This window comes from Nycticebus coucang, chromosome 1, assembly GCF_027406575.1.
Source record: "Nycticebus coucang isolate mNycCou1 chromosome 1, mNycCou1.pri, whole genome shotgun sequence".
Lineage (NCBI taxonomy): Eukaryota > Metazoa > Chordata > Mammalia > Primates > Lorisidae > Nycticebus > Nycticebus coucang.
This window is the reverse complement of record NC_069780.1, coordinates 23,556,641-23,577,698: the sequence shown is the minus strand read 5'-3', so window position 1 is coordinate 23,577,698 and position 21,058 is coordinate 23,556,641. Positions and strand designations below refer to the sequence as shown.

The window sequence follows — 21,058 nt, the reverse complement described above, 5'->3', positions numbered from 1 at the left end:
ATCTCAGGCTACAAAATCAACACCCATAAATCTGTAGCCTTTATATATACCAACAATAACCAAGCCAAACAAACAGTCAAGGACTCTATTCCTTTCACAGTAGTGCCGAAGAAGATGAAATATTTGGGAGTATACCTAACAAAGGACATGAAAGATCTCTACAAAGAGAACTATGAAACTCTAAGAAAAGAAATAACCGAAGATGTCAACAGATGGAAAAACATACCACGCTCATGGCTGGGAAGAATCAACATTGTTAATATGTCCATACTGCCCAAAGCAATATATAACTTCAATGCAATTCCTATTAAAGGTCCATTGTCATACTTTAAAGATCTTGAAAAAATAATACTTCGTTTTATATGGAATCAGAAAAAACCTTGAATAGCCAAAACATTACTGAGCAATAAAAACAAAGCAGGAGGAATCACGCTACCAGACCTGAGACTGTACTATAAATCCATAGTGATCAAAACAGCATGGTACTGGCACAAAAGCAGAGAAGTAGATGTCTGGAACAGAATAGAGAACCAAGAGATGGAACCAGCTACCTACTGTTATTTGATCTTTGACAAGCCAATTAAAAACATTCAGTGGGGAAAAGATTCCCTATTTAACAAATGGTGCTGGGTAAACTGGCTGGCAACCTGTAGAAGATTGAAACTGGACCCACACCTTTCACCATTAACTAACATAGACACTCACTGGATAAAAGATTTAAACTTAAGACATGAAACTATAAAAATACTTGAAGAAAGTGCAGGGGAAACTCTTGAAGGAATCGGCCTGGGTGAATATTTTATGAGGAGGACTCCCCAGGCAATTGAAGCAGTATCAAAAATACACTACTGAGACCTGATCAAACCAAAAAGCTTCTGCACAGCCAAGACCATAATAAGTAAAGCAAGCAGACGGCCCTCAGAATGGGAGAAAATATTTGCAGGTTATACCTCTGATAAAGGTCTAATAACCAGAATCCACAGAGAACTCAAACGTATTAACAAGAAAAGAACACGTGACCCCATCTCAGGGTGGGCAAGGGACTTGAAGAGAAACTTCTCTAAAGAAGACCGATGCAAGATCTACAAACACATGAAAAAAAGCTCATCATCCTTAATCATCAGAGAAATGCAAATCAAAACTACTCTGAGATATCACCTAACCCCAGTAAGAGTAGCCCACATAACAAAATCCCAAAACCAGAGATGTTGGCATGGATGTGAAGGAAAGGGCACACTTCTACACTGCTGGTGGGAATGCCCACTAATACATTCCTTCTGGAAGGATGTTTGGAGAATATTTAGAGACCTAAAAATAGACCTGCCATTCGATCCTATAATTCCTTTACTAGGTTTATACCCAGAAGACCAAAAGTCACAATATAACAAAGACATCTGTACCAGACGTTTATTGCAATGTTTATTACAGCCCAATTCGTAATTGCTAAGTCATGGAAGAAGCCCAAGTGCCCATCGACCCACGAATGGACTAGCAAATTGTGGTACATTTATACTATGGAATACTATGCAGCCTTAAAGAAAGATGGAGACTTTACCTCTTTCATGTTTACATGGATGGAGCTGGAACATATTCTTCTTAGCAAAGTATCTCAGGAATGGAAGAAAAAGTGTCCAATGTACTCAACCCTACTATGAAGCTAAATTATAGCTTTCACATGAAGACTATAACCCAACTATAGCACAAGACTATGGGGAAAGGGCCAAGGAAGGGGAAGGGAGGGGGGAGGTCTTGGTGAGGGAGGGTAATAGGTGGGGCCACATATATGGTGCATCTTAGAATGGGTACAGGCGATTGCACTAATGTACACAGCTATGATTTAACAATTAAAAAAAAAAAGAAAAAGAAAAAGAAATTAACTTTAGCTTACTATAAATTTTTTACATTATAAACTTTTTCAACTTTTGACTCTTTTGTAACAACACTTAGCTTAAAATACGAGCACACTGTACAGCTGAACAAAAGTATTTCTTTCTTTATATCCTTATTCTATAAGCTTTATTCTGTTTCCAACTGTTTTTTTTTTTTTTCTTTGCTTTCTAAACCTTCCTGTTAAAAACAAGGACACACAAACATTAGAGGCCTACACAGGATCGGGATAACCCAATCACTCTCTTCCACCTCCGTAATTTGTCCCATGGGAAGGTCTTGGAGCTGTCATCTCCTGCCTTCTTCTACAGCACCTCCTAGAAGACCTGCTTGAGGCTGTTCAACAGTCAACCTATTGTTTATTTAATAAGTATAAGGCATACGCTCTAAAATAGTAATAAAGTATAGTATAGTAAAGACAGAAATACAGTCATTCATCATCAGGATAAGCACGATGCACGGCACACGACTGTGTAAGCTATACTTTTATACTGCTGGTAGTGCAGGAGGTCTGTTTACATCAGCCTCCCCCCAAACCAAGGAATAACAAGTTACATGACTGAGTTACGATGGCTACGACATCACTGGGCAATAGGAATTTTTCAGTTACATTTTCATGAGACCACCATCATATATGTGGTCATTATAGGCTGTATTTCCAAAATTACAACACATATGTCTACTATTTCAAACATTATGGCAATTTCCCAAAGCCAATCCCAGTAGTAACAATACCTAAAAGAGTTTAAAAGAGAGAAGGGAGGAATCATCTAAAGTTATAAACTACATAGAATCAAATTCCATCCATGATGCTAATGAAAACTAGTGACAAAAAGTATAAATATTAAAATTTTTAAATTATGAATAGTTTATTGACAAAATATAAGTGGCTTATTTACCTAGTAGAATCATATGCACCAACACAAAATATGTATACTGAAGCACATAAATGTAAACACAGACATGGACAGAATTGTATACAATCATACTAACTTTCCTGTTCTAAGTCCCAAATATTCTAATATTATCTTTAACTTGGAATTTCCCTTTTGAACTTACCCAAATAAATAATTGATTATTTGTTTCTAGGAAAATTCACAACAACAAATATATTTTGTACTTATTTAATGTAAACATTCTTTTTTTTTTTTTTCTTCTCCTCAGAGTTACTTATCCTCATGGAGCTCAGTAATGTAAACATTCTTTATGATCATGGCCCCAAAACATTATTTATCAGAAGCGGTTTGAATAACTCCATGCCACAGAATTATTTTATTAAGTTTCATTTCCAATTTTTCTTAAATTCAGGATAATTATGATTTATACTTTTCCTCTAACTCTTCCTATGAAAGATAGATGCGCACAGAATTTTATCCTACACGGTGAACCACATGCTTTTCAAAGAGATTCTTGTAAAGTAAATACTGTTTTTCCTCCTCACATTTAGAAATGAGCTACAATATTCCTGCATTATTTCCCAAGCCAACCACTGTGCAAACAACAAACTCCATCTGTTACGTCACAGCATTTTATTCTACATTTCCTCTGAGAAACTGCCTCATCCCCAAGGTCTGGATTATGTGTCTCCTTTATTCTCATAGCAGCCTGGACTCCCTCACCAGAGCACTCCGCTCTCTCGCCCAGGCCTGTGTCCTCGCCTCTACCTTCCCGCACACTGCAAGTTCTGTGACGATCCGCACCCTGCTATCTGTGTTCACCAGTGTGCCTCCAGCACCCAGCACAGCACCACCCCAGCCCCACCAGGTGCCCGGTAAATAATTGTCGAAAGAATTTCCTAAGAATATTATCAAAAGGATATTGTGACCTATTTAAATAAATAGAGAGAGGAAGCTTAAAGAAAAGGATAAAAACAAACCTCCTTATGAAACTTAAAATCCTCAGCAGTTTTACTTTCCAATCCATCAGTAAAAAGTATGCACATCTTTAACGTAGAGTCATATAAATCTGAAGCTCAGTCAGGGTGTGGTATATAAGCTCACATACATAATCTAAAGCTAATCCAACTCTACTTTTACTAAACCCTGAATCACAAACTTTCAACACCTTTTCTATTCTACCACACCTCTCCTTCTTGGCAAGAATGTATTTACTTTTCTGTTCCCCTTTGCTGATTTCTCATACACAGGCATAAAAACTTGAGATCTAAATGTCACTACTCAGAATAGAAAGGCTTCCTTTTTAAAGAATACATAATTTAGAATACATTTTAAGAATACATTACTTTTCAAACTATGTTCCAGAAAAGCCTAGTGTAGTGGTTCTTACATGTATCAGAAAGAGGTACACCTGGAAGGCTTGTTAAAACAAAGATTGCTGGTCCCCAGCTTCAAAGATTTGATTTCAGTAGATTTGGGTAGAGCCCAAGTGTCGGTGATGCTGACAGTCCTGGGACCACTTTTTGAAGACTAGTGCTCTAGTGTGCTGTTAACAGATGTTCTGCAAGGGGGAAAAGTCCATTCTGAACAGTTGGAAAATGCTGCATGTTCTGTCTGCCCTCTTAAAATTTCACTATACACATCAGCATATTAAAAGCTCTGAAAGTTCTGCAGTGAATTAACATGTTTTACATTGTTTATCAAACGAAATTATTTGATTGTGGAATCCTTTAATCAAAGAGTAATAATTAACATTTTAACATGCTCTGTATAATACACTGTGGAAAAATCTGCATTGACTCTTTAAAACTGAGTATTTTTAAATTTATTTCAGCAGAAAATAATTCTGCCCCTGGAAATACTCCAACTTATTACTATATATGATTCCTATCCAAATAAAATAATTGCATCTCAACCTCAGATCAGGCACTGTTCATACAATCACGTACATCATTTTTTGCGAAGCTAATTTTTGTAGCTCTGAGTGTGAAGTAAATATCAAGATCACACAATGCTTGAGTTATTAATCTAATTCATTAGAAATTCTGTATAATTTGACAGCATTCTGAACTTCAGTTATTGAATGCCACAAATTCACCTTTATTTGTTCACACTTAAGAATAAATTGCTCAAGGCAATGGAATGAAATACCTTCCTTGTGTTCAGGTCAAAACATTTTCTCACGCATGATCTTACCTCGTGTTTACAAGTACCTTGTGTGAAGCTGATAGGCAGGCGTTTGTGTGTTAGCAGGAGGTGGCTAACTGAGAAAAGGAGCAGCAAAGTGAGTCACCCACTCATGGAACCAGGTGATGACATGTCTCTTGACTCACATTCCAGGCACCTCTCCATGACACACACTGCCCCATTATAACTTTTATACTCATCCTGTTCATATTATCTAGCAACTTTTTTCTTTCTCTTCCCTTTTAATCACAAAAAAATTACATGTGAAAACACATGCATATATAAAATCTTTCACGTCGCAGTACACAGAGATACTTTCAAATAATGCTTTCTTAAAAACTAGCCACTGGCTTCCATAAAAATAGCAAGAATGAAGAAAAAAACTGTGAACCAAGGCATCAATGAATATAACAGAATTTAGAGAAGTAAGCTCTCCAAGTAAAGAGACTTCGGTCTGTTCAAGTGCGTAGCCCAGCACCTGGCACACTTAGATACTCCACATCTACTGATAATGTGGAGTATATGATATATGATAATAATATCACTTACAAATAGCACCAAAACAGAAATAATATGTTTGAGAAAAACATTTTAGTTCCTTATATGCACTTTACATATTTTTAAAAGATTGCTTAGCTGTCCACAGGACCACACAGACTTTATGTAACATAATTATACCAGCTAATGTCAAAGACAAAGGAACAACCACTCAAAACTTCTACCTTGCAAAGGGAAGTGCTTTTGCTGCTTGAGTCTCAACTAATGCAACCAAAGAAGCACAGGTGGGATTAGTAATGAGAAAAAGAGAACACCTATTACATAAAATGCCATTTTAAAAACAGTATTCCTTCAATGTGCCAAATTAGATTATATGTCATATTAGAAAAATTACTTTTTAAAAAGCCTACAGTTTTTTTTAAGAATTCAATGTATTCAGTTCATTTTTATAATTATATAATTTAAAAGCAGTATTATGCTGCAATTTTTAATCATATAAATTATTTTAATTAACAAATATACATCTGTTTGGCAAAGTTACTATATTTTATTTCCTACGTTTTATTGGCAAAATTGTTTCTCTTGGGCAGATTGTATATGAAACCAGCACATTGTACCCCTTGACTGCACTAATGTACACAGCTACGATTTAACAATAAAAATAAATAAATTAAAAAAAAAAAAACTGTTTCTCTTGGAAATGTAACATTTTTTCCCTGAAATCTACATGACTAATATAAAACTATTGATTTCAGTTTCAACAACTCGATATCATAGGTATATATTTACCTTTCCCTTTGAGTAAGCAGAATAAAATTTTTCTTAAATTACTAATAAGAGAGACTTCTGCAAAGTAGCAATTTTGCATCTGTTCCCATTTTTTATTACTGTACAGAACATTCCAGATGTTCCTCTTCCATTGCTGTTTCCCAAAGAATACATTTATTAAGTTCTCTTTACCTTAGAAATGGTGACAGCAATTAAGTAGAAAAAGAAAAAAAATCTTTTAATAGAAATCGCAACGACTCTATGCTTTATAAGAAAATGTAAAATCTGCAAGAATAAATTCCTCTCAGAAAATGGCTTAAACAAATAAAAGCAAAGATATAGCTGAAAAGCAGAGTGTGAAAGAGAATCCAGTGAGCAGGAGTAAATCTCGAGGCAGTCTGGCCCCCAGGGAGTTTCTGTGCGTGCTGAAAGACCCCGGGCTGCAGGTGTGCGAAGGACTCCACTGGACAGAGAAGTAACATCCGCAATATCCCTTCAACCTTTATTGAACCTTAACATGCGTCAGGAGCTGTCATTTCTACCGCCAACAGACCACAGCCGAGAGCCTCCTGTAAGACCTCTACTTAGTCCGAATGAAAGGAACTAATGCTTCACTTAAGCTTCACAGTGTTACCTTTGAAAATCTAACTGCCAAAAAAAACAAATAAATAAAAATAAAAAAAATAAGAAAATCTAACTGCCACTTTCAATACCATTCTGTCCTTTCATTTCTTCACTAGGCATTACAAAATTAAAGAAATAAAAATATAGATTTTATTTTCATACAATTATTTTAAAATTCTTTTTCCACAAATAAAAATAAACTTTTAGATCCTTTCCCAGTAATCAATGGCATGGGGGGAAAAGTAATATCCTAAATGCAAAAAAAAAAAAAAAAAAAGCCTAAAAATAAGAGAAAGAAATGTTATCAATGTTATCATATACTTGGCCCTAAACTTTAGAAAATCAGGGGGGAAAGGTCTTTTTTGTGGTATTTATAAATTATTTACAAATAAAATGTAACATATTTATGGAATTCGTGTTTTTTTCATAAAACTACTTTCGCTCATGTACAATGCAATCTGTTTTGTTTCCATATTCTGCAAAGTATTTTGATATTTGTATATAGGCAATATAGACTGATTTACTCCCCAATACCTACAATAGTTCAACTCATATGCTAAATGTCACCCAGTGATGGTTTGGAAAATAAAAATGGCTCAATTGCCAGTGATGGTTTAGGAAGATAAAAATGGCTCAATTCTTACCAATGAGACTTCTGGGAAAGGTTTCTTCCATCTTAAAAAAAAAAAAAAAAAGGTACTGTTCTTGTAAATGTATCTGGTGCTAACAACCAGAGGATAAGGCCAAGGCAGAGTGCCAGACAGCAGAGACGAAACCCGTCCCCTGAACTTACAAACTCGATTCTGCAGTGATACTGTATTACTGAGCATCTCAGTGTCCATCACCTCTGGCACCTAAACTACCTGGACATCCACTTAAGAAACATTACAAACGTCCTTCTTGTTCAAGTCTGTTTGAATTAGAATTTTCCGTTTGTATCCAAAATCATTCTACCTAATACAACAATGAAACAGATATGTATTTAAATTAGTTAATAAACTGACTCAAGGTATGACTCTATTCATACCACAAATTTCAATAACTAAAATTGTACAGAAAACAGAAATGGACAATAATTTGAACACTACACATAACTGCTGGACTTTTGTTTTATAAAATAAAATCTTACCTGACATAAAAATGTTTTTACTCAAAATTATAGAACCAAATTTCCCCCACTGACTTCCCAAGTACCGGAAAAGTTTTTTGTGAATCAAACATTTATATAAAGTTCTTATTTGCCTTCCTTTTACAAGGTTCTTATTTGCTTCATTCTCTGGAATAAAGCTGAGTCTCTAAAGGCCGTACAGAGCGCATTAAAGCTCTGTATGGGGAGGAAGGTTTCCTTAGCTTCCTCCTGAATAGATGTATGGCATCAGGTTAATTACAATAGTGTAGTAAGTTAATAGATTAAAATTCACATAAAAATGTTTAAGCCTTTACACATTTGAATTAGTAGCTCCATTAAACATTTAGTTGTACTTCACTACGATTATGAAAGAAAATGAAACACCAAATGGAGTTTTACACTCTAATAATTACAAGGATACTACAAAGAACTTTTCTTCAGTCTGAAGGCTGCTCAGGTGAGCACATCTAACCTGTCCTCTATTCCATTATCTCAGTTAGAAAACAGCTCCAGGAAATAAATGTAGGGTAGTGCTTTGCTATACAGAAAGGCTGTGTGCAGTGAAGGGCTCAGCCCGTAATCTCTCTGTTTCTTCTCCATAAACTGTGACCACTGTTCCCTTCTCTGCTAGCTATCGCTCAGAATCAGGTTCTAGTCACTGATTCCCCTAAGTAGGGGCAAAGCTCCTCAAAACACAGACCCCCAAAACAACTTTGCCCCCTACTTTTTCCCACAGCTCACACCATCCCCGCAAGGCATCTGGCAGCCCACCAGGGGAGAATCAGGGAAGCAAAGGGAATCAAAGCTGATTTTCCATTAACTCAGTTCTCCCACCAAGCCCTCAACAGCAAAGCACCGCTTTCCCTTTACCCACTCCACTCTGGTTTTAACCAAAATTTTGGAAAGTAATTTTGTCTCAGCATCTTTTAATTCTTCTTTGCTCTTTGGTGAGGCTAATTTATGGCATGAGCTGAGAAAGGGCACCTTAGCCTCAATAACAAATGACATCAAAATATTTCAACGAATCAATTACAAATGTTTCTGATTAACAGGAAAGTTTATGGTGTGGCCTGAACAGTGGCTGCCTGTGGAAATGCTTGCCAAATGTTGGTACCAAAGATATATTCAAAACACTTCTTTTTCTTTCTTTGACATCAATACTTTTTAACCAAGAGTTAAAAATAATAGCTCTATCTAAAGCTTACATTTTAGGAGTATCATTTCCCATTTAAATACAATCACCCATCAAAGCTCAGCTGACAGGAAAGTCACCAACGCCTGTGGAAAAACACTTAAATTGCATTGAATACGAGGTTACTTGGCTGTCCCGGAGACTAAACAGGGGCAAACAGGCCCCCCAAGTGCCTCGGTCCGAGTACATTCCTGGACCGCACCCAGACCAGTCACCTCGGGACTCAGCCTGTGGCACTGACATTTGACTAAGCCCTGGAGATTCAGTTCAAGCCAAATCCATTCCAGCCCACTGGGATCGCTGATATGGGGGTGCCTAACTGAATTGAAGAGACTGCCCTCCCCATAGCCTGGGGAATGAAGGTCACATCTAGGCTCATCTGAAGAGAATGGGGAAGAGAGGTGGCCACCGTCTACGAGTCTCTCTTACATGTCTTCCTCTTTCTCTTCTACCCAGCCCATTTCTTCCTTTCTTTTTTCTTCTGTTTTCCAATCTTCCCATCTCCTTTCTATTTATTAATCTGCCCATCTATTCAACCATAGTTAAATACACCCAATGTGTTGGGAAACTCTGGACTGCAAACATAAAAGTAGTCTCTGCTTCCCAGAAGCTCTGGCCCAATTGAAAAATCAAATATAAGTGCTATGATTTGAGTGTCTGTTCCCTCCAAACCTCATGTTGAAAATTGATTGCCATGGTGGTGCTGTTAGGAAGTCTAGGGCCTTTGGGAGATGACTGGGCATGAGGTCTCTGCCCTCAAATGTAGGTGAGATTAACGCGATTATGAAAAGGTGAGTTTAGCCCCCTTCTGTCCTGTTCCCTTCCATCTTTCACAATGTGATGACATAGCAAGAAAACCTTCACAGGTGCCCACACCTTGATCTTGAACTCCCCAACCTCCAGAACGGTGAGCCGAACAAATTTCTGTCTATTACAATTTACTCAGTCTCAGAGAGCAAAACATACTAAAACAATAAGCAATCACTGCACCATAAAATAAGTGCCACCACAAAGTGGTGCCGGCACACTAAGTGTCGGGAGGAGGAAGGAAGTGGAATGGAAGATTCACTCACCTATGACTTCACAGATGGACAAGAGATGAACTTACCAAAACAGCCCTAATTTTTAAAACACTGGCTACTGGCACATGGTCTCATCCAGATCTCAGCAACAAAGCATTTATAAACCTCGTCCTTTTGACACTTAGCACAACGAGATACAACTTAGCACAATGAGATACAACTTAGCACTTGTATCTCATTCATTGCTATGTCCATTACCTGGTACAATGCCTAGAAAATAGAAGGTATTCAAGAAATGTCCTACTGAGTTGAAGTCAGCAGTTCATGCATACTGCTGTTTCACTGAATTCTTATTCCTCTAGAATATTTTAAGATACTTAGAGGCTGGAAACACTTCCAACATTATCTTAAGTCAACTCTTTCGTATGAATTCTGTTTGGGATTAGAGTTTAGGTTTAAGTTTAATATATCTTATATGTATCATATAAATGTTTTTAAACTCTTTATATATGAATCATATATACACACCAGCAAAATTCTAGCTAACATTTTTTCTGAGAAACCTTTGCTAATATTAAATGTCTTCTGTTAGTATTAAACTTCAAAAAAAAAAACTAAATAAAACTTACTTAAGTGCATACTAATGCTCACTAGTTACAAAATACATGTTTTCAATTAGTAGGTTGCAACACCTTTTGGCTTTATTTTTGCCACAATTTTCTGTAGCAATAAATTTAATTTCAAAAGAAAGTAGCTATAGATTATGGAACCACCTATACCTGCGTAGCACATAAATAAGTCTCGGCCAGCTTTAGAGCATATTAAAGAGAGTTGTGAAATATATGTGTAAACATGAAATTCTGAAGTGTTAATCCAGTGACACTTAAGTACTGGTTCCAGTTTATAAACAGATTCTTTTAAAGCTTCCAGGCAAAATCTGAGACATAGCAATGCGGTGGTGCCCTGTCACAGCTGGTAAGAGTTAAAGCATACTGTGAGCCCAAAGCTCTCTTAGAATCCATTATTCTAATTATTGTGAATACCATATTTTTGAAAACTCTAATTTTAGCAACATATGCTATTTGGTTGAAGTTAGTGCTAAAAGTAGAATGAATCACGTTTTTCTTTCTAACCAGCTTAAAAATTATGTCTTTTCATTCACGAAGTTTTTGAGTAGAAACTAAGTATCTATGTGATTTTGTTAACACCTGTAAGAAATGAAAATATATCTACATTTCTGACTTTGTTATTTTTTTATTTTACAACCCGAGTCAAGAATCCTATGTCTAATTGCTCTTTGAGAACAAATTTCTTTCTTTCTTAAAAGTTCTGATCTTTAAGTCCTTAGAGAAAAGGCTTCTGTGGTTGCAAATCATTACCATATCTTTGTAAGAAAAACATGTTTCAATCATAAGGCATTATGTAATTTAAAACACTTTTTCCTGGAACACTCTGCCTAGTCCTGGGAGTAAAAAATGAACCAAGCACACTCCTTGCCCTCCAGGAGTTTACGATCCCCCCACACACACAAAGACAGATGAGCAATCGGGTTACATCAATCGGTAAATTGCTCAGCCAGGTAAAGCTTAAGCGAGGTAAAGCTCGCCAAGGAAACATGTTTTTTTTGTAGATGGCTGCTTAGGCCAATGTTTTTTTTATTATAAATTCATTTAATAATAGCTGATTTTTTTGGTGAAGAATAAGCTACGAACTGTGGAATCAGAATACATAAATTAAACTTTCTGTTCCACAGAGTCAAGCTCTGACACCCCAGGAAAATTCTCGTTTCCCTTCCCCAGGTGGAGGTTGAGTCCCCCATGGGCCTCACGGTGTGAGTTATAGGAATGATAATGCTGGACGTGTCACGGATGTTACAGTGACATAGTTGAGACTGATAATAAGCCAGGCAAATTCAATCCATTCAGCTGCTCACTGAACATGGGACAGGCTGGTCAGGGGTAAGGAGACTGAGGGAGCGAGAAAGCTCGGGATGACGGGCTGTTTTAGGAACTGTTCATTTTGGCAGGAAAGCTCTCCGCTAATGACAATTGAATAAAATGTTTTGAAGCCAACATCTAAAAAAAAGTTCTTGTGGTGAATTTGGTTCCACTATTAAGGTATTACCAATTGTGTCCAGATGCACAATGCTGGCTGAGCTCCTTGTTAAAAGGTGCATTTCTCACCATTAAGCAGACACTTGTATATTCTCACAAAATGCCTGTCAGCATATACTTGAAAATCTCAAGAGTGTCCTGATTATAGTAAAAGGTGATAGCCAATGCTATAGTTGTGAATATAGGGTCTCACATCTCGGTCCTCGGGGAAAGGGAGAACTTGTTTATACACACACAGAGAAAGCAGCTGTTTAAGTGGTGTGACCAGAGAGGGTGATGAAAGGACCCAGGGCTAAAAATACTCCCACTGGCTGTGCCTCAGCGCCTGGAATTCCCACACAGCTCCCTCCCTGGAGCTCACATCAAAACTCCTGTTAAATGCAACCGGTATCTTAATGTGTAGCTCCTCAAGCCAGCCTCCAACCAGTACATTTTAGCTCAGATTAGTTTACTTCATTAGCTACCTGTAAGGTTTAACAGGGCTCTGGGAGAATAGGATGGCACAAACAAAATTGCAACAGTGAATGAAGATTAATACAATCCCCAAAATTGTATTTTCACACTTTAATAAAAAAGATATACAAGGCACTATCATTAGCCTGAAGAGGACCGAGAAAGCACTAACTATAAAATTGTCTACTCCAACTCAAAACTAAACCCGTAAGAGAAAATTAAACTGGCTTAGAAAAGTCTAGAAAATGGTCATAGGATTCTTTTCTATAAACATCCACTTATTAAACTCTCTCCCCATCCTCCAAAAAAAAATCAGTCTGAACTAATAACACATTTATTGAAGATATTACATATTTTCAATCATGCACAATTATAAGTAATTATATGGAATGAGAATATAGCTTAGTGGTAGAATGTTTGCTGACATGTAAGATCTTGATTAAAATTCAGGAGGATTTTAAAATAAAATCCTTAGAATTTCTAATAGACTACCCCACAGGAATAGAATTTTCCAGGGGCAGCGCCTATGGCTCAAAGGAGTAGGGTGCCAGCCCCATATGCCGGAGGTGGTGAGTTCAAACCCAGCCCTAGTCAAAAACTGCAAAAAAAAAAAGAGGATTTCCCTCCATCCTATTCAGTGCTTTAATCTCAGCATCTAGAACAGTCCCTGGCACACGGCAGGTCCTCAAACAGAAGGCGGCATAGCATGGAAGTTAAAAGCTGAGACTAACCTAGTAAGGTCCAACTATACCCAAGCTGTGTAACCCTAAGCAAGATACTCAGCCTCAGTGTACCTCAGTCTCCTGACATATAATAAGAACACCTGTCCTATATAGTTGTCATGAAAATTAATTATAGATATTAATTATAGATATGCTATACGGTACTTAGATGAGGTCCTACCACAAAAGTAGCAGTGTGTCAGTAGTGGACATTATTGTTATTTGTTGAATAAATGAGACATCCTATAAGACATAACTAAAAGCACAAGACAAAGATACGTCAATGAATTGACCACAGGGACATGTATAAAGGAGATCCAATAAACTAACAAGAAGAGAGAATACCAAGAATGGCACTGCCTTTATTACAGAAAAAATAATCCCGAGTACTAATCCTCAGACCTAGGCTAACAACAGAATCATCTCCAGAGCTTTCAAAAATGAATGTCTGGGCCCCATTCAGAGCTTCTGACTTAACCGATTTAATTTCTAAAGTCCCCCCAAGTGATCCTACTGTGAAGCAATAATTAAAAGCCATGCACCTAGAGAGATAGTTTCTCACTCCGTCCCCCTCCACATGTCTGAAGCATATTATAAAACATTCCATCAGAGTAAGACATTCTCATTACAGTAGATGGAAGAGAAGGGTGGTGCCATCGGAAAAGCTCTCTTTCTCTGCAAAGCCTGATACCTTCTCTGAGGAGCGTCCAGCCCCCCCACACCACCACACCCCAACTCTGGGGCATAGCACAGACAACTCCCAACTCTGGAAGCAGCGAAATTTTAAATACATTTAGCACCAAATTAACACAAGCACTGATCAATGACACCAGGTGAATGCAACAGAAATATGTCTAATTATCAGTCCTGTCTATAAGGAAAGTATTTGGAAAATTCCCATTTTGCAGACCAGAAAAGAACTAAGCCCCTGAAGTTATTACACCAAAGGACACATACCTAGAACACACCTAGAAAACTGCAGAGCCAGAATTTGAACAAATCAAAGAATAAAACATGGAAATGTCTATAACAAAGGAAAAATGACACAGTGTTCTTTCAAAGATTACTGCCTGAAAATAAATTTTCTACAAATTTTGTGGCACCTTCTTTTCAGAATTAAACTGTCTTCTATATCAACCAAGAATTCTCAAAAGACTTTACAGATATGAAATTACTTATCTTTCTTAGTGTATTTATGCTGCTGTAACAAAATACATGAGACTGGGCAATCCAAAAACAACAGAAATATGTTTCTCGCCATTTTGGAGGCTGGGAAATCTGAGATGAAGGGTCTATATCGGGCAAGGGCTGCTCCCTGCTTCAAGGTGCCTTAGGTGAGATCCGGCCAAATGCGCATTATGCAAGGGTATATTTCAAAATAACCAAGAGTAAATTTTTTTTTGCAGTTTTTTTTTTTTTTTTTTGGCCGGGGCTGGGTTTGAACCCACCACCTCTGGCATATGGGGCTGGTGCCCTACTCCTTTGAGCCACAGGTGCTGCCCACCAAGAGTAAATTTTAAATGTCCTACCACAAAAAATAAGTGAGATGATGGCTACGTTAATCATTTTGATTTAAGCATTCAACATATCAATTCATCACCTTGTACCCCATAAATGTATAGTTATGATTTTAATTATAAACTTAATAAAAAAATAAAAAATAAAAGATGGTGCCTTGTTGCCACATCTTCTGGAGGGAGGAACATGGTGTCCTCCTGTGGTAGATGAGCAGAAGACAGGAATCTCTCAATTCCTTGTATAAGGGCTCTAATCCCACCCATGATGGCCTTGCCCTCCAGGCTCAGATCCTACCACTTAATACTATCACAATGGCAATAAGATTCAACACATGAATTTTGGGGAACACATTCAATACTATCACAATGGCAATAAGATTCAACACATGAATTTTGGGGAACACATTCAAACCATGACACCATCTTTTTTTTTTCTTGGACAGAGTCTCACTATGTCACCCTCAGTAGAGTGCCGTAGTGTCACAGGTCACAGCAACCTCAAACTCTTGGGCTTAACCAATTCTCTTGCCTCAGCCTCCCAAGTAGCTGGGACTACAGGCGCCCGCCACAATGCCCGGCTATTTTTGTTGTTGTTGCAGTCGTCATTGTTGTTTAGCAGGCCTGGGGTGGGTTCCAACCCACCTGCCTTGGTGTATGTGGCCGATGCTCTAACCACGGAGCTACGGGCACTGAGCCCCATGACACTATCTTACATGGACACATAGGAAAGAAATTTATTTGTACCCCTCTTTTCCAAATAAAAACTTTAAGAACTGGATTAGACTGAGCAATTTTGTGTTTTCTTTCTAAGGAAATATTACTGTAACTTTTGTAAAATTAATTTTTCAGAGGATAAAGGGAGTAGCAAACAATGCAACAGCTGTATTCATCAATTAAGCAGCCATTTCATATCTTCGTTTCTTTGCATTTATTGCTACAGAAAAATAACCTTAGGTCGGGTGCAGTGGCTCACGCCTGTAATCCTAACATTCTGGGAGGCAGAGGCCTAGCATTCAATTGGGCTCAAGAGTTTAAGGCCAGCCTGAGAAGGAGTGACACCCCATCTCTACTAAAAATGAAAAACTAAGACAAGAGGATCACTGGAGCCCAAGAGTTTGAGGTTACTGTGAGCTACAATGACACAGTACTCTACTGAGGGTGAAAAAGTGAGACAAGAAAGAAACAAAGAGAAAGGGGGGGGAGGGAGGGAGGAAGGAAGGAAGGAGAGTGAACCTTAGCTATTAAAAAAATGGCAAAATTAAGAATAGTCAAAATTTAGAAATATTAATTTAGATCCATACTTTACATTTTACACCAAATTCCAAACAGAAAGAAGAGTTACATTAAAACAGTTTGTATCAGCTTGGTGCCCATAGCACAGTGGTTACAGCACCAGCCACATACACCAAGGCTGGCAGGTTTGAACTCGGCTGGGGCCAGCTAAAACAACATCTGCAACAAAAAATAGCCGGGTGTTGTGGCAGGTGCCTGTAGTCCCAGCTACTTGGAAGGCTGAGGTACAGTAATCACTTAAGCCAAAGAGTTGAGGTTGCCATGAGCTGTGACACCATGGCTATCTACCAAGGGAAACATAATGAGACTTTGTCTCAAAAAATTGTATCATATAAATATTAGTGTAGAGGCGGAGCAAGATGGCAGCCGAGTAACAGCTTCCTTGCATCTGGGCACCGTGAGTCTGGGGAGATAGGACTCCAGGCATCTCTGGCTGGTGGGATCTGCCTATCATCACTCCCATGAGGATACAGGGAGTCAGCGAGAGACTTCTGGACCCCAAGAGGAGGACTAAAACCGTGGAAAACCGGCAAGTGGTCGCGTGTGTTCTATCCGTCTAAACCCGCCCACAACTGTAAGTTCAGTAGCAGCGAGACTGCAAACCAGAAAGGCCTTACCTGTGAACTGTTTTGATGTCCTTGGACTTGGCACTGAGTTGAACTGCCTTGGGGAAGGCCTGAGCGGGAGTGCGGAGAACTTTGGCCGTTGTCTAGGGCCCCAGTCTGAGCCGCTGAGCCAGACAGAGCTAATAGTGTTTGGCGGTGGGTCACACGGATCCATTGTCAGTGATCTGCCCTGGCAAGCTCCGCCCTCAGGGTCGCAGAGCTAGAAACGGGTGGGAGCTGGTAACCCAGCAACCAAGTAGCCTAAGGGTGGGGTCTGAGCCGCCTTGCAGCCCTAACCCTCAGGGGCAGAGTGAGACCACTTTTGGCACACTGGGTAAGTGGATAGCCACTTCAGCAGCGATTCCAGCGAGAAAGCTGAGAAAGCTTCTGCTCAGCAAGTTTACAAGTTCAAAGTGCCTTTTAAGTAGGCTGAAGAGAGATTTAGGGTGTCTATCTGCTGGGGTTTGAGAAATCAGCAGCCTCCAGTCGTATCAGAACTGTGACTAACATCTCATACCCCAGAAGACCACGTGTTGCCCAGACAATATTCAATAACATATACAAACTGCTTTGTTTTTGGTTGTGTATTTTTTTCATTTGGTTGTTTTTTTTTGTTTATTTTGACGTTGCTGATGTTCTTTTGTTTTTTTAATTTCAATCTTTTCCACACAGATCCCTTTTTCTTTCTCAATTTTCCTAGTTTAATTATAATTTCCCATTGCTGCCTTTTTTAATAACTTCAACTTCATTTTTGCTAGTGTTTCTACCGATATAATTTGGTTTTTCACCCAATTTTATCCCTGTAAAGTTTTCTGTTTGCTTGTTTTGGTTTGATTTATAGCATTTTTGTCTTTCCTCTCTACTTGGTGGAGGTGGGGTACTGTGTCTGACCAGGTTAGCAAAGAGCTGCTGACCTCAAGGGAACCACACAACTGGGCACCCCCAGAAGGTGGGGTTTTTTAAGGTTGTGTCAAAGTACCCTACTGTACACCTATATTGCCCTGTCTCCCTCTTTCTGTGGCTCTCTTCTTTTTGTCAATATTCCTTATACCCACCCCCTCTCCTTTCTCTATCTTTCTTTTTTTCTTATCACTCGGTCCTCCTTTCTTTCATCCCCTTTTTTTTGCTCTTCAACCTTCTCACCCTTCTGGTCCTGTAACCCAGAACTTAAAGAGCAAGAGGAAGTGAAAGGAAAATTAGGGCAAGGAAACAGATAAAAGAAATCACTCATGAGGAAGAATCAGCAGAAAACTCCAGGCAACATGAAGAACCAGTCTAGAACAACCCCACCAAGGGACCGTGAGGTAGCTACTGCAGATGATTCCACCAGTATAGAAATGTTAGGAATGACAGAAAGGGAATTTAGAATACACATGTTGAAAACAATGAAAGAAATGATGGAAACAATGAAGGAAATTGCTAATAAAGTGGAAAATAACCAAAAGGAAATCCAAAAACAGAATCAAATAAGAGATGAACGATATGAAGAATATAAAAAGGATATAGCAGACCTGAAGGAACTGAAACAGTCAATTAGGGAACTTAAAGATGCAATGGAAAGTACCAGCAACAGGTTAGACTATGCAGGAGAAAGAATTTCAGAGGTAGAAGACAAAGTTCTTGAGATAACTCAGACAGTAAAAGAGGCAGAAAAGAAGAGAGAGAAAGCAGAACGTTCACTGTCAGAATTATGGGACTTTATGAAGCGTTCCAACATACGAGTTATAGGAATTCCAGAAGGAGAAGAAGAATGCCCCAGAGGAATGGAAGCCATACTAGAGAATATTATAAAAGAAAATTTCCCAAACATCACCAAAGATTCTGACACACTGCTTTCAGAGGGATATCAGACCCCAGGTCGCCTCAACTCTAACCGAACTTCTCCAAGACACATTGTGATGAACCTGTCCAAAGTCAAGACAAAAAAAAAGATTCTGCAAGCTGCCAGGAGTAAGCGCCAGTTGACCTACAGGGGCAAATCCATCAGAGTGACCGCAGACTTCTCTAATGAAACTTTCCAAGCAAGAAGACAATGGTCATCTACCTTTAATCTACTTAAACAGAACAATTTTCAGCCCAGAATTCTGTACCCTGCTAAGCTAAGCTTCAAAATTGACGGAGAAATCAAATCATTTACGGATATACAAACATTGAGGAAATTCGCCACAACAAGACCAGCTCTACAGGAAATACTTCAACCTGTTCTGCACACTGACCACCACAATGGATCAGCAGCAAAGTAAGAACTCAGAAATCAAAGGACAGAACCTAACCTCCACACTGATGCAAAAGATAAAACTAAGCAATGGACTCTCACCGAATAAGACGAATAGAATACTACCACACTTATCAATTATCTCAATAAATGTTAATGGCTTGAATTCCCCACTGAAGAGACATAGATTGGCTGTCTGGATTAAAAAACACAAGCCATCCATTTGCTGTCTGCAAGAAACACACCTGGCTTCAAAAGACAAATTAAAGCTCCGAGTCAAGGGTTGGAAGACAATTTTTCAGGCAAATGGAATTCAGAAGAAAAGAGGAGTTGCAATCTTATTTTCAGATACATGTGGATTTAAAGCAACTAAAGTCAAAAAAGACAAAGATGGTCACTTTATATTGGTCAAGGGAAAACTACAAGAAGAAGACATTTCAATTCTGAATATTTATGCACCCAATTTAAATGCTCCCAGATTCTTGAAGCAGACCTTACTCAGTCTGAGCAATATGATATCTGATAATACCATCATAACAGGGGACTTTAACACTCCTCTTACAGAGCTGGACAGATCCTCTAAACAGAAATTAAACAAAGATGTAAGAGATTTAAATGAGACCCTAGAACAATTATGCTTGATAGACGTATATAGAACACTCCACCCCAAAGATAAAGAATATACATTCTTCTCATCACCCCATGGAACATTCTCCAAAATTGATCATATCCTGGGACACAAAACAAATACCAACAGAATCAAAAGAATTGAAATTTTACCTTGTATCTTTTCAGACCATAAGGCACTAAAGGTGGAACTCAACTCTAACAAAAATGCTCAAGCCCACCCAAAGGCATGGAAATTAAATGATCTTCTGTTCAATAACAGATGGGTGAAGGAAGAAATAAAACAGGAAATCATTAACTTCCTTGAGCATAACAACAATGAAGACACAAGCTACCAAAACCTGTGGGATACTGCAAAAGCAGTTTTGAGAGGAAAATTCATCGCTTTAGATGCCTACATTCGAAAAACAGAAAGAGAGCACATCAACAATCTCACAAGAGATCTTATGGAATTGGAAAAAGAAGAACAATCTAAGCCTAAACTCAGTAGAAGAAAAGAAATATCCAAAATCAAATCAGAGATCAATGAAATTGAAAACAAAAGAATCATTCAGAAAATTAATGAAACAAGGAGTTGGTTTTTTGAAAAAATAAATAAAATAGATAAACCATTGGCCAGACTAACTAGAAATAGAAAAGTAAAATCTCTAATAACCTCAATCAGAAACGATAAAGGGGAAATAACAACTGATCCTACAGAGATACAAGAGATCATCTCTGAATACTACCAGAAACTCTATGCCCAGAAATTTGACAATGTGAAGGAAATGGATCAATATTTGGAATCACACCCTCTCCCTAGACTTAGCCAGGAAGAAATAGACCTCCTGAACAGACCAATTTCAAGCACTGAGATCAAAGAAACAATAAAAAAGCTTCCAACTAAAAAATGCCCTGGTCCAGATGGCTTCACTCCAGAATTCTATCAAACCTTCAAGGAAGAGCTTATTCCTGTACTGCAGAACTTATTCCAAAAAACTGAGGAAGAAGGAATCTTCCCCAACACATTCTATGAAGCAAACATCACCCTGATACCAAAACCAGGAAAAGACCCAAGCAAAAACGAGAATTTCAGACCAATCTCACTCATGAATATAGATGCAAAAATTCTCAACAAAATCCTAGCCAATAGATTACAGCTTATCATCAAAAAAGTCATTCATCATGATCAAGTAGGCTTCATCCCAGGGATGCAAGGCTGGTTTAACATACGCAAGTCCATAAATGTTATCCACCATATTAACAGAGGCAAAAATAAAAATCATATGATCCTCTCAATAGATGCAGAAAAAGCATTTGATAAAATCCA

General features: G+C 38.2%; 1 protein-coding gene across 2 annotated transcripts in view; it reads right to left on the bottom strand.

Moving 5' to 3' along the window:
* Nucleotides 1-21,058, bottom strand: part of BMPR1B (bone morphogenetic protein receptor type 1B) — a 393,880-nt gene that overhangs the window by 324,381 nt on the left and 48,441 nt on the right. The gene's annotated exons all lie outside the window — the stretch shown is intronic.